The 13,341-nt window shown below is 31.7% G+C and overlaps 1 protein-coding gene across 2 annotated transcripts in view; it reads left to right on the forward strand.

Moving 5' to 3' along the window:
- LOC145258247 (uncharacterized) overlaps nucleotides 1-13,341 on the forward strand; it is a 101,875-nt gene that overhangs the window by 15,610 nt on the left and 72,924 nt on the right. The window contains exon 1 of one of the 2 annotated variants that reach the window (XM_080116223.1): nucleotides 8,974-9,089. The exons of the other annotated variant lie outside the window; for it this stretch is intronic. The gene's annotated coding sequence lies outside the window, so the exon portion shown is untranslated. Of the gene's footprint in view, nucleotides 1-8,973; nucleotides 9,090-13,341 lie in introns of those variants that run through there. 2 annotated transcript variants of the gene reach the window in all.

Consider the following 13,341-nt stretch of genomic DNA (forward strand, 5'->3'; position numbering starts at 1 on the left):
TTTATTTTCTCAAGTGTTACCGGAAGTTCCCTAACAGTATTTATTAATATATCTGTTAGTTCATTTTCTTCTTTTAGTGCAGCTATAACAGTTTCTTCAAGTAATTCAGTTTTATTTGGGATCAACCTGGACAAACCATCTGCGTGTGCAATTTTGCTGGATGTTAGGTGTTTCATTTTAAAATTGTAGTTTAACAGAATCATGCTTCATCTTTGTAACCTATTAGCCGTATGAGTAGGAACTCCTTTTTTGGAACCAAAAATCAATAACAAAGGTTTGTGGTCCATTTCCAAGATAAAAAATCTTCCATGGATGAACCTATGAAATTTCCTCATGGCGTATACAATTACCAGACCTTCTTTTTCTATCTGACTATAATTTTTTTCTGCGGGTAGCAAAACCGTTGAGGCATGAATAATTGGTTTAGTCGATCCATCTTTGAGTCTGTGTAGTAGCACAGCACCTAAACCGTATTCACTCGCATACAATTAATTCTTTTTTCGGATCATAGTGAGCTAGTGCTAAATCCAATAACAGACATTTTTTAATCTTTAGGAATGCTTCATCACATTCTTTTGTCCAGAGCCATTTTTTATTCTTTTTCAATAATTCGTTTAAAGGTGCTCTTAGTTCATGCATATTTGGGATATAAGAATTATAATAATTTGCTAGTCCCAAAAATGACTGTAGCTGCACTATATTTTCTGGTCTAGGCATGTTTTTGATTGTTTCAGTCCTATTAGGATTAGGTTTTCTACCATTTCGATCAATCACTTGTCCCAAATATTCAATTTTGTCCATCTCAAAATTACATTTTTCGAGAGCCACTTTCAATCCATAGTTTGATATTCTCTCGAATACTTTGCCAATGTGGATTTTATGCTCTTCCACATTTTTACTTCTTATAAGGATGTCATCTAGATAAGCCATAGCAAAATCCAAACCTGCTAGCATTGTATCCATAATTTGCTGGAACAAATTTGGGGCTACTTTTAAACCAAAAGGCAAACATTTTAGTGAAAATAGTCCTTTATGGGTATTTAATGTCAGGTACTTAGCACAATCTTCTTGGACTTTTACTTGCCAATACGCTTCAGACAAATCAATTTTTGTAAAAGTTTTTCCTCCGCTTAACTTCGAAAAAATTTCCTCTGGGGTAGGAAGCGGGTAGTTATGCTCCTTGAGACAATCATTTAGACCTGTCAAAAAGTCCGCGCATACCCTGATTTTATTATTTTTCTTCTTAACATAAACCGTGGGTGAAGCCCATTCAGAGTAGTCCACTTTTTCTATTACTCCAGTATCTTGAAGTCTCTTTAATTCTTTCTCTATAGTTTCTAATGCTGAATATGGAACCTTTCTTTTGGGTTTGAAAACTGGTTTAGCTTCGTCCTTTAGTTCAAATTTCACCTCCGTTTTCGTGCAGCAACCCAAACCTTCAGAGAATACCTCTTTAAAGTCTTTTTTTAATTCGTCAATAAACTTTCCTGGTAGTTTAGAATTTTCTAAACCCGCCAGACTTACTTTATTGCAAAATGAGCTTATGGGTTTTCCCCATAAATTAAAAAGAATCATTAAGTCTATACCAAACAAATTAGGATTTTCCCCCGGTACGACATATAACTTGGTTTTCACCGCATTCTCCTTTAGAGACACATTGGTAAAAAATTCACCCTTAAATTTTAATTTATTTCCAGACACACTTCTGGCAATTTTTTTTGTATTTTGTAACTTTGGAAACCCAATTTTCTTCCAAGTTACTTCGTCAATTATACTTATGTCGCTTCTCGTATCTAGAAGACAGTTCACATTGCAGCCATTAATTTTAATTTCAATATATTTTCTTTTATCACACCTAGACTCATTTTTAGAACCAATGGTCTTTATTTCTGCTTTTCGGTATTTTCCTTTCCTGCATACCGTTGATTTATGGCCTTTTTTTATTACATTTGTTACATATTTTGTATTTAAAGTAACAATCTTTAGTGAAGTGGGTTTTTTTCCCCACATGTCTTACAGGATTTTTCGTGTGCACATTTCATCACCCTTTCCATTTTTTTTTCCATATTTTTTTCTTCAAAATTTTTTCCTTCGATGCTTGTATTGTCCTGCTTTAAATTTAACAGTTTCTGACACTCTTCCGTAACTTTTTGTAACGTTATTTCTGTGTCTTGGTTCATAATGGATAATATCCTTGAACGAATATCCTTATCTTTAGAGGCTGTTAAACCTTGCACAAAGATTAGACTTTTAAACATATCCTATTTGAGGTCTTTTAATTTAAAGGATTCACAATGAGCATTCACTTTCCCTGCATAAGTAATAAAATCTTCGTCCTCCTGCTTCGTGATATTTATAACGTGTATAGAATAGACTATCTCGTTCACTGAAAATTTTTGACAATATTTTTATTGTTTCACTAAAAGAAATCTCTTCAGGTTTCTTTGGCAGGATAAAATTCGTATACTTTGTATTTTCCTGAGATCCAAGTTTTTGAAGAAGAAGGATAATCTTCTCTTCGTCTGTCCAAGACTGACATCTCTTAGCAAAAATATTTTCGTATCTCCGAAAATATGCCAGAAAAGTTAACCCATTTGTCGGCTCGTATACAAATTCGGATAAAGAATTTGCTATTCCTTCAGGAGTGAAACGACAGTCTTTCTGCTGCATTAAAATACTCTGTAGTATTTCGCTTTGCTTCAATTGTTGTTGCTGAAGTAATTCCATTTGCTTTTGTTGTGCAAACAATGCAGATTGCATAGTTCTAGTGAATTCCGCTAATTGCTCCATGTTAAAAAACATTTTTTTTTTTTACACAATTAAACAAAAGATTAACTCAAATGTCCTATAAATTCAATGAATTAAAAGCACAATTTCCTTCCGAAAAGGAAAAAAAAAATACTTCCAGCCGAATAAAACTTGAAATGGACACTTCTTTTTTTTTTTTTTTAAATGTTCTTTTCAAAAAAACGTTCGCTTCAAAATGTCAATTTCTCTTTTTTTTTTTTTTTTTTTTTTTTTTTTTTTTTTTTTTTTTTTTAGGACCGCAACAGACTGAAACACTTACTTTTTAAATGTTGGCTCTGTCAAAGTTTTTTTTCTTCTTCCTTCTTTGGATTTCTTTTGTTTTCTGCTCGTTAATCTTCTTGTGTGCTTTTTCCTTCGCTTTGTTTTTTTTTTAGTGAGTTCCGTTCGAATTCTTCGTCGCCAGTTGTTATATCGTAGATTATATGAATAACAAGTCATTACTGGGGTTGTACAGAAAGGGTTTATTTAGGTAAAAAGGTACACACATTTCTAAGCGTCCATTGACAGCTTAGTACTAAATTCTGTCTCCCACGTGAGGAGAGTTTGCTTGTCTTTTTATAGACATAACAGTCCATTCATTTGAGGGATGTTGGATCAGTCCATTATATCAGAAAGAAAGAACAAGCGATTTTGACAAAAGTTAAAACCTTAAACAGCCTAACGTCACAAGTGCATTTGAGGAGTTTTATTACTACAAGAACCAAAAGGTTCAACATATAAAATCAATAGTGCAATGTAGACGACAATGTATTGTGAACCAAGTCACTGTGGAGAAGCATGTGAAGCTTCCTCCTGGTGCACCACAATGGGTCCCCAACTAGAGCTGGCAATCAATTCATTTGATTGAAAAATAGGCGATTTCACCAATTTTGATGACAATAAAAAATATGGGAGTTTGAAACATACATTTATTGATCATCATTCAACTCTGGGCAACCTTGTCTCCTTGGTAGTTATATATATATATATATATATATATATATATATATATATATAAGAACAAGTAGTTAATAAAACGTGTTAAAAAACACTTTGAAAAAGAGTTAAAAACATATTTAATTTTAAAAAGGAAGCACAAAATAAGTGGATAGTCCTTAATCCGCGGAGTTTCGAAGAAATACTTTCCTTCTCATCAGAGGGTAGGATATTACAAAATGCAGGATCAGATTTTGCTTGCAGAAGTATTTGATGAAGCTACAAGTAAGTCATAGATCTTACTTGATAACAAATAGTGAAGCAGAGGGAATATGGTGAAGAAAAAGATAATTTCACGTGAATGGATAGTCTGGTGAAGGGTAAAATATCCAATGACGGTAAAATCCAAAAATCCCAAATCCAAAAAAAGTTTGTTAAATTTCCATTTCCACAATTAAATCCAATATATCTAAAATCTAATATATTTTATATACTAGCATTAAAATGTGCTCTTGGAAACCAAGATGAATTCTGCAATTCCTACCAAATTTCAACAAGAAGTGAGATGCACAATCTCTGGCAGATTTCTTCTGTCTAAAGCTAGTTTGATGAACATGTGAAATCACACAATGTTAAACATGACTTACAATTTTATGAGGATGTGCTGCCACCCACACCATCTAAGTATTGGTGTAATATTTGTGGGTTTGTCTCTAAATCAACAAGCTGTTTGACAAGGCATTAAAAGGTGCATGATGAAGAAACTAACATAGTTATATGGAATAAGTCAGAAAGAGTGGCAACCTTGGTTAAAGTGAGTGTTCCTAATGATGGAGGTCTGAACAGAGCTAAAAAAGAGAAACAGACCAAATACCAAGGTCTCATGTATGATATGAAAAGAAACTGGAATTTTAGTGAGATATCAATCATACCAGTTATTATAGATGCCACAGGGCTTATGAAGAAGAACCTGAAGTCCTACCTAACTAATATTCCTGGTGAACCAAGTGCAAAATAGATCCAGACAATTGCACTTAAGGGAACGAGGATACAAAAAAGAGCTCTTGGTTGGTTTCAATAAAAAGCAGGTGAATATTAGCAATTGGTTTAGCTGCCCCATACCCAGCGTTACAATCTTCAAAGGAAGAAAATTAAAAAAAAAAAAAGACCCTTCACAAGCACCACCAAATATTGGCAAATTCCTCTGCCACATCTGTGAACGATTATGAAAGAGTGAAGCTAAGTTCCCATTATGTGCATGAGGCCGCTCGACATCAATCTGAAAAGATGCTAAGCTTCTCTTAAGAAGTGGCACTCTCTCTCTCTATATATATATATATATATATATATATATATATATATATATGTGTGTGTGTGTGTGAGTTTGTTCTCTATGCAATCCAAATCAGCTGGGACCAGTTTTTTGGATGTTTATTTCGGTACTTTGTGTCTGGAGGTGTTCTTAGATTTTGTTTTAGAATGCTTTTGGTAAGTATCGATAATCGAAAAAATCCAATTAAAAGAGACGGTTTAATTTTGACCAAAGTTATACTGCCTAATATCACAAGTACATTTGAGAAGTTTTATCACCGCATAACATGAGGGTTCGGCATATAACATCAACAGAATATTCTTAGATAAGACAGGGACGCATACAAATTGAATGTTTTTGTTTAGACCACAATTGAATCATGACACTTGACTTTTGCATTTTAAATTTAATTCAAGCTACTATATGAAGATAATTTTATAAAATCAACAGTAGGTTCTCTACAGTGCAATGCAGGTGGGTTCTCAACTATCAATCAATTTAATTGAAAAATGGGCGATTTCACCGATTTTGATGACAATAAAAGTATTGGAAGTGTGGAACGTTTGTTGATCTTCATTCAATCCCAGGCAACATCGGACCTCTCTGCCAATATATATATATATATATATATATATATATATATATATATATATATATATATATATATATATAATGTGTGTGTGTGTGTTACTAAATAGGAGTTAAATGAAATTAATGAATTAATACAAGTTCATTTACATACGTTCCAAGAATTCAAAGCAATAACAACTTAGAATTGTATACGATCGTTTCAGAGACGATATCAAGTTATATATTTAAATCTTCATCAGCAACAAGGGTGGATAAAGTAGGGCTGAAACCAAGTTAACAATTAAATAACAACACTATATGTATAACGACGTCGTGGTGTTCCTCGTAACTACATTTTACATTAATTTAAAATTGACAAATAGGAAGTAATTTTTTCTTAGAACTAAAGTTTATGTGCGAAAATCAAGTATTATTCCAAAGCTAAAAAAATGCACTTGAAGAAAGTCAAAGGTTACGTTGTGAGAATAACATCCAAGATGATAACAGTAGTCTAAATAAACGGTTATAAATTGTCAATTCTCATCCCAAAAAAAATTTCCCAAAATGTACTTTAACTTTCACCTTAAAAAAGACAAACTTAGAAATTAGATTTATATTGAAGTATAACAGAATATTAAAATTTATTTGTTTTCAGAACATATTTAGCTGAGGATTGAGAATTTAGATTATTTGGGCTATTATTCTCATCTTAGAATCTATATATGAAAGTCGGGTCCCGAATGTTACATCGACCGAAACGTTGCGATAATAACACTAGCGATAAGAACAGTAGTCAGAATAATCCAAGCAACATTTATCTGACAAAAGTATTGGCGGGGCTCTCAAATTTATCCACTTTTTAAAAAGCAAATAGTATTTAATAATTGTAAAAATATAATTAAAATAATACTAATAAAAAAACATTTGAAAATTTGCCGTCAAAATTACAGGCATGCATGATAATTACTACGTGGCCGTGCGAAATTTTAAAGTGATTTTGAAGCTTTTAAACTGTTGATTTTTAGAAACTCAATACTTATCGTAAATTATTAAAGAATATTTCGAATGTTTTTTTTTTTTAATTTTTAATTTTGCAATTATTAATTACGAATGGTTATCTTTACGCTTACTGTTTCTACTTCACTTCCGGTTGGCTCTCCCATGTTAAGAATGATTTTCCTAAATAATAACGTTATTTCTTAACATGGGGAAGGAGGCGTTTCCTTTACCAATTTTGTGCTTTCACCTAACAATTTAATAAACAAAAGGTACCTTAAATCAATTGAAGACGAAGGAACAACCGATGTGAAGTGAAAACAGTAATCGTCAAGATAACCAACTTAATTAATCTATAACATTTGTTTTTAAAAACAAATGATAAATTTGTAGATCTGCACCTTTTGAGATTGGAGTTAATTGGGGGGGGGGCATTTTCTTTCCATCCAATTTTTTATCGCACGTGATCGTCTGAAAGGGAAAATAGAATTTGGAGGGGTGTTATTTCTAAATATAAAACACTTTTTAAAATTCTCAACAAGAAACAATTTCTGTTTTATAAAATAAAATATATTTATTTTATTTATTCAAACTAATTCATTTTCTAGTCACGTTTTGTTGTTTGTTGTTCAGATTGAGTTTACCGGTGACCGCGGTTTAACTCTACGAGTTTCATTCTTAAATTCTATACATATCTATAATAATTACATCATTTGTATTGACTTTTCTTAATAGATATGCAACATTACAACACCTTCAAAATGTGGTTATGCCAAGAATCGATCATTTTAAATTATTCATGAGTTTAAAAATATAATTATCGCTCAAACAAGGGGGGGGGGAGAAAATGTCAGTTGTTAACAATTTCGGTATTTATTTAGAATTAAACATTTTTAAAAAACTAAACTGCAGAAAAATCTTTGTACGTACGCATCATGGAATTCCAAGATCACGTAAATTGATCAGGTAGTTATTTTATTTATTTATTTTTTTTTTAAAAGAAAATAATTTTGACTATTTTTTTAACGATTTTAGGTAATATCCCTTGAGAGCGTATGGTGGTTATATGAGAAAATAAAGCTGTGTAGGCATTATAAATGTTTTTTTCTATACCTTATGTTATACATTAGTACATTTTTAACTCTTGCTTAAAAAAAAAAAAAAACTTGATCACGGAGTCAAAATACGAAAAACGAAACCAAATATTTATTTAAAAAAATACTCTAGTTTTAACACTTTTTGTGTCATTACGAAACAAAATAAAGAAAGAAAACGCGTATTATCAAAGAAAGCAATTATTTTATTTAGAAGAATTAATTCAGTTTAATAAAACAACAAAAAAGAAAACACGGTCTTATGTAATTTTGGTACCGCGCTGAAATAATAACGTTATTATTTCGAACGCCATTCTTAACATGGGGAGGGTATCGTTGAAAAGTCATTTCGGGGGGTACTTGCGCAGTACTTAAAAATATACAAATTTATTTTATTTTGGGGAGGCTCGTTTTAAAACTATATCTACCTCAGTATTTTCTTTGATTTTCAGACTTTTTTTCTTAAAAATTATTTACGAAGTAATGTTGAGTGCGACATTACTTGTTATTTCTTTTTAACTAAATAAACTCTTTAAAATAAGTTTAAACACCAAAAACTTATAAAGCTAGGTAGAAAACGAAAACTTCGAAAAATCAATTTAATTTTTTTTAAACAATAAACATGTAAAAATAGTTTTTAAAATATTATGGGATGTGCATTTGCATTATTATTACCTAAAAATATACAAATGTATTTTCTTTTGGAGGTGGGGCTCGTTTTAAAACTATATCTACCTTAATGTTTCTTTAATTTTCTATTTTTAAGCAATTATCCCCCTAAAACGTGATCCTCTTATGTTGGACATTTTTTGTTCATAAGTAATACTCGACATTTTTTTTTATTTTTTTATTTTTTTTTAAAATTAAATAAACGTTTAAAATAAGTTGAAAGACCAAAATCTTTCAAAGCTAGGTAGAAAACGAAAACTTAGAAAAATTAATTAAATTTTTTTTTAAACAAGAGTAAACAAGTAAAAATATTTTTTAAAAATATTATCGGGTGTATTCTCTTTAAAGACAATATCTTCTTCTAGAACGGTAATAAAATGTTTTTTCAATCGATATTTATTCAATAAGGGACCCGTTTTCCTACCTAGCAAAAGAGGACGAGTTTTCCGGAGACGAGTTTTCCGTCTGATTTTACCCATTTAACAACTGAAAAATCGAACCTCATATAAAACTGTGACTTTCAACTTTTTAACTGATCTGTATACTTTTCTTGGCTGTATTTTTTTTTTTTTTTTTTTTTTTTTACTTTTCAATGTTTAAGTTGTTCTACAACATTGCGGTTTCAGTAAAATCTGACGCCATCTTGAATACGTCTGATTTACAAGGTTCAGAAGGCAACGAGAAAATGTAAAAGCATCTTAAAATACTTTAAAACACAAGATTAGGTAAAGTAACATTTTATTGCCTTTGGTAACAATTATTTGACTTTTTTTTATTCTCACTCCCTCTTTTCGGTAAATCTTACCTTACGCTACAACAGAACACCAACTGCTCTAATTTGTTTTTGTATGAGTATACGAGGTCGCTGACAACTAATCAGATAATCAAACCCGTCGCAAATTTACCGTTGGCATGGTATGAACCCCTAGATCCTGGGACTATTCTGCATTATTTCACCGCCTTCAGCAATGTTTTAGATGATGCATGCGCACGTGTGTAATGAAGTGACTTATCACATCACGGATGAATCTTTAGCGGACATTTGAAATAACAAGAAAATTAAAAATAAAATGTAGTTCATATTTTTTTGTGTTACATAGTTTTTAATGCTTTTTAATAGATCTAAAAGAAAGTTTTCATGAGTTTACAAAACATTGTTTTTAGTTCGTTTTTGGGGTGGGTGGGTATTCAATTATAGAACTTGTGTAGTTTTACAGGTGCTTCTGCAGTTTAATTAACCATTTTTCCGTTTACATTAGTGGAGGGGTAGGTGTGGTGTTGTGCCCCCCCCTCTCCCAATGTTTACAGAATTTTTGTGAAATGTTAAACGGTATTCTACTCGGTAAATGTTGGCGCGTTACTTACGAAAAAAGAATTAATTAAACTGCAGAAGCACATGTTAAATTACACAAGTTCTATGATTGAATACCCCCCACACCAAAAACAGAACGAAAAACATAAAAATGTTTTCGTAAACCGCTCGTGAGAACTTGCTTTTTTTTTTTTTTTTTTCTTAGATCAATTTAAAAAGCATTAAAAACTACATAACACACACACACACACACACACACACACACACACACACACACACACACACAATTTTTTTGGTAAATGTTACCTTAAGCAACAACAGAACACCGACCACTCTAATTTGTTTTTTTAGGGGTAATCTAGGTTGCTGACAACGAATCTGATAATCAAACCCGCCGCAAATTTACCGTTTGTATGGTATGAACCCCTGGACCTTGGGATTATTTTGTGCCATTTCACCGCCTTCGGTAGTGTTTTTCTTACATGTATGTTCGCATGCGAACGGGCGTAGTGAAATGTCTTATCACATCGCGTAGGAATCTTGGCATGCCGGAATCTTCAAGCGGTCATTTCAAATAAAGTTTAAAAAAAAAAAGAAAAAAAAAGTGGTTTATTTATTTATTTTGTCTTACGTAGTTTTAATACTTTTTAATTGATCTAAAAAAAAGTTTTCGCGAGAGGTTTACAAAAACATAACCACCAAACATTTTTATATTTTTTGTTCTTTTTTTGAAGTGGGGGTATTCAATTATAGGACTTGTGTATTTTAACAGGTGCTTCTGCAGTTTAATTAACCATTTTTCTGTAAGTAACACGGCGACATTTACCATTTCACAAAAATTTTATTTACGTTGGAATTCCCCCCCCCCCAAAAAAAAAAAAGAATGAAAAACATAAAAATGTGTTTGGTCCAGTCCGCTTGTGAAAACTTTATTTTTTTGATCTATTAAAAAAGTATTAAAAACTACGTAAGATGAAAAAAAAAAATAAAATAATAAACCATATTTAAAAAAAAATTTTTTTTTAAATTTTCTTATTTGAAAGATTCCTACGCGATGTGATAAGACATTTCACTACGCCCGTTTGCACGCGAACATACGTGTAAGAAAAACACTACCGAAGGCGGTGAAATGGCACAAAATAGTCATAAGGTCCAGGGGTTCATAGCATACAAACGGTAAATTTGTGGTGGGTTTGATTATCAAATTTGTTGTCAGCGACCTCGATTACCCCTAAAAAAACAAATTAGAGTGGTCGGTGTTCTGTTGTTGCGTAAGGTAACATTTACCTTTTTTTTTTTTTTTACTTTCTTGTTGTTTCAAATGTCTGCTAAAGATTCCTCCGCGATGTGATAAGTCCCTTCATTGTAAGAAAACAACTACTAAAGGCGGTGAAATGGTGCAAAATAGTCCCAGGGTCCAGGGGTTCATGCTATGCAAAAGGTAAATTTGCGATGAGTTTGAGTATCTTGTTTTGGGTGAAAATTGAATAATAATAAAAAAAAAAAAGATTTGTCAGCAACTTCGAATACCGCTATAAAACCAAATTAGAGTGGTCGGTGTTCTATTGTAGCGTAAAGTAACATTTACCCCCTTTTCTTTCTCTCTTTAGGAAATTACCTATCACCAAAAATGCATATCGGGTAAAAATATTTTATTTTTAATTTAAAAAAAAATTTATGTGTGTGTGTGTGTGTGCGTAATTATTTATTTGGAATAACTTAAAACAACTTTTTAAAAAAATCTGGTGATGGAGTCTGTTTCATTTATCGAAATCGGTTAAATTTTAATTTAAAACTTCAATTAAAAAGTATGACTTGTATTAAAACTTTCAAACAAGATCTCGCATGTCCGTGTCTTACGTAACTTTGATAAATACAGATTGAATTATTTTTTTGTTTATCTCTACTATTAAACTAATTATTGATGTGAAAAAGTTAAAATGATGAAAAAGAAAGCTAAAGTGTGTAGTGGTACTCAGGTCTCATAAGATCCCTTTTCCCACGACAAATAAAATAAAACATGTGAAATAATCGGTGTTTATTCACACAAATAACAAGTAACAAGCGAATCATTTTTTTAGTATCCAAAAGGCGTGTCTGGATAGACAGTTCTTGCAAATTGTTATTGAGACTGTTCTTTGTTTTGACAAGAAAAAGCAGAGAGTGTCCTTTGTTTTCTCAGCGAGAAAACCGGCTTAATTTTTATGTGTGCTAGGAGAAATAAAGAAGGTAAATGTCCTTGCGTGCGGCTGAATATCTGCATTATTCACGGTGTGTGTGCATGCGTATGGATAATCGTGTTTTGTCATGGTGGTGGAAAAATATGTAGCAACGGAGTCGTTGATGTGAATAGAGAAGTGAGTGAAGAGTGAGGAACGCGGAGCGCTGAGTGAGTGAGTAAATTTGTTTAAGTATTTGTCGATCGGCTCCCAGGTGATGTGAGAAAAAAGGGTTTGAAAATTAAATCCTTCTTTGAGCGTTGATTGGCTGAGAAGTGCACTCTTTTGTCACATGGTATGCTTTCAACTACGTCTGCCGAACAAAACACATTTTAAGTTTTGTTCCCCGCAGAATTTGTGTGGGCGTATTCTTTAAAATCTTTCCGCCTCTGAAATTTTTTTTTTTTTTTTTTTTTTTTTTGCGTGCGTAATTAGGTTTTTATTTATTTGTTATTTTTAGAACAAGAAATGAATGCATTTTTTAAATTTTTTTAGGTGTGTTTAACTGCACAAATATACTTAAACAAAATGAGGAAACAAAATTGTTAATGTACTATTTGGTTTCATTGGACTACTGTTCTCATCTTGAGTGTGGTTTTCACAATGTTTTGGTTGATGTAACCTCTGACCTCCTTCAGGTGTATCTTGTTGAACTCAGGAATGTTTCTGTCAAACTCTGGAGCTTGGATGGAATTTTGAACAGAACCCTTTTACTTTATGGGGGTAACATGCTCTTGTTCCATCAGCCATGACTGGATAGAGGTCCTTAGTTATTCGTAATTGTATTTTTCAGTCGCCCCACTGTGGATTAAACTTTCAACCTTCAGGAGAATATCACTTTTACAATTGGTTTTTCCAAGTACTCTAACCACTGCGGCATTAGGGCGGGTCGATTTGCAACTTTTTTCAGAAAATCAACATGGCACTGGTGATGATAGTTGGGATTTGATGTGATAAGAACATATACCAAAAATTAGATTCTTATTTTGAACAGAAAATTGAGCATTTAATTTTAAAAATCGTGTAGAAAAATGCTGAAAAATCCTTCATTTTCATAGCATTTTTCACAACACTGACTTTGAAATTTCACTATTTTTATGAAATATTCAATTAAAATTGATATATTTATATGAAATACATTGAAAGAAAAGTATATACATGAATTATAATTTTAATTATGTGAACCACACCTAGCAAAATATCTCAACTTTTACTGCATTGATTAAACAAAAATTGTAAAAAAAGCTAATTAGCAACTAAGTTTTTTAAATTTCACAATTCAAAAAGATATGTATTACACAATATAACAACTTAATACAAGTTACAGAACCATGTATTTTAATTTTTTATTAAATGCAATAATATAAACTGTTATAATAGACCTAAATTGTTCTGTATACTTTCCTTTCGAGGAAAATGAAGGTCTAATTTGCTGGCACAATGACT

The sequence above is a fragment of the Euprymna scolopes genome, chromosome 33 (genome assembly GCF_053919585.1).
Source record: "Euprymna scolopes isolate OS-2025 chromosome 33, ASM5391958v1, whole genome shotgun sequence".
Classification (NCBI taxonomy): domain Eukaryota; kingdom Metazoa; phylum Mollusca; class Cephalopoda; order Sepiida; family Sepiolidae; genus Euprymna; species Euprymna scolopes.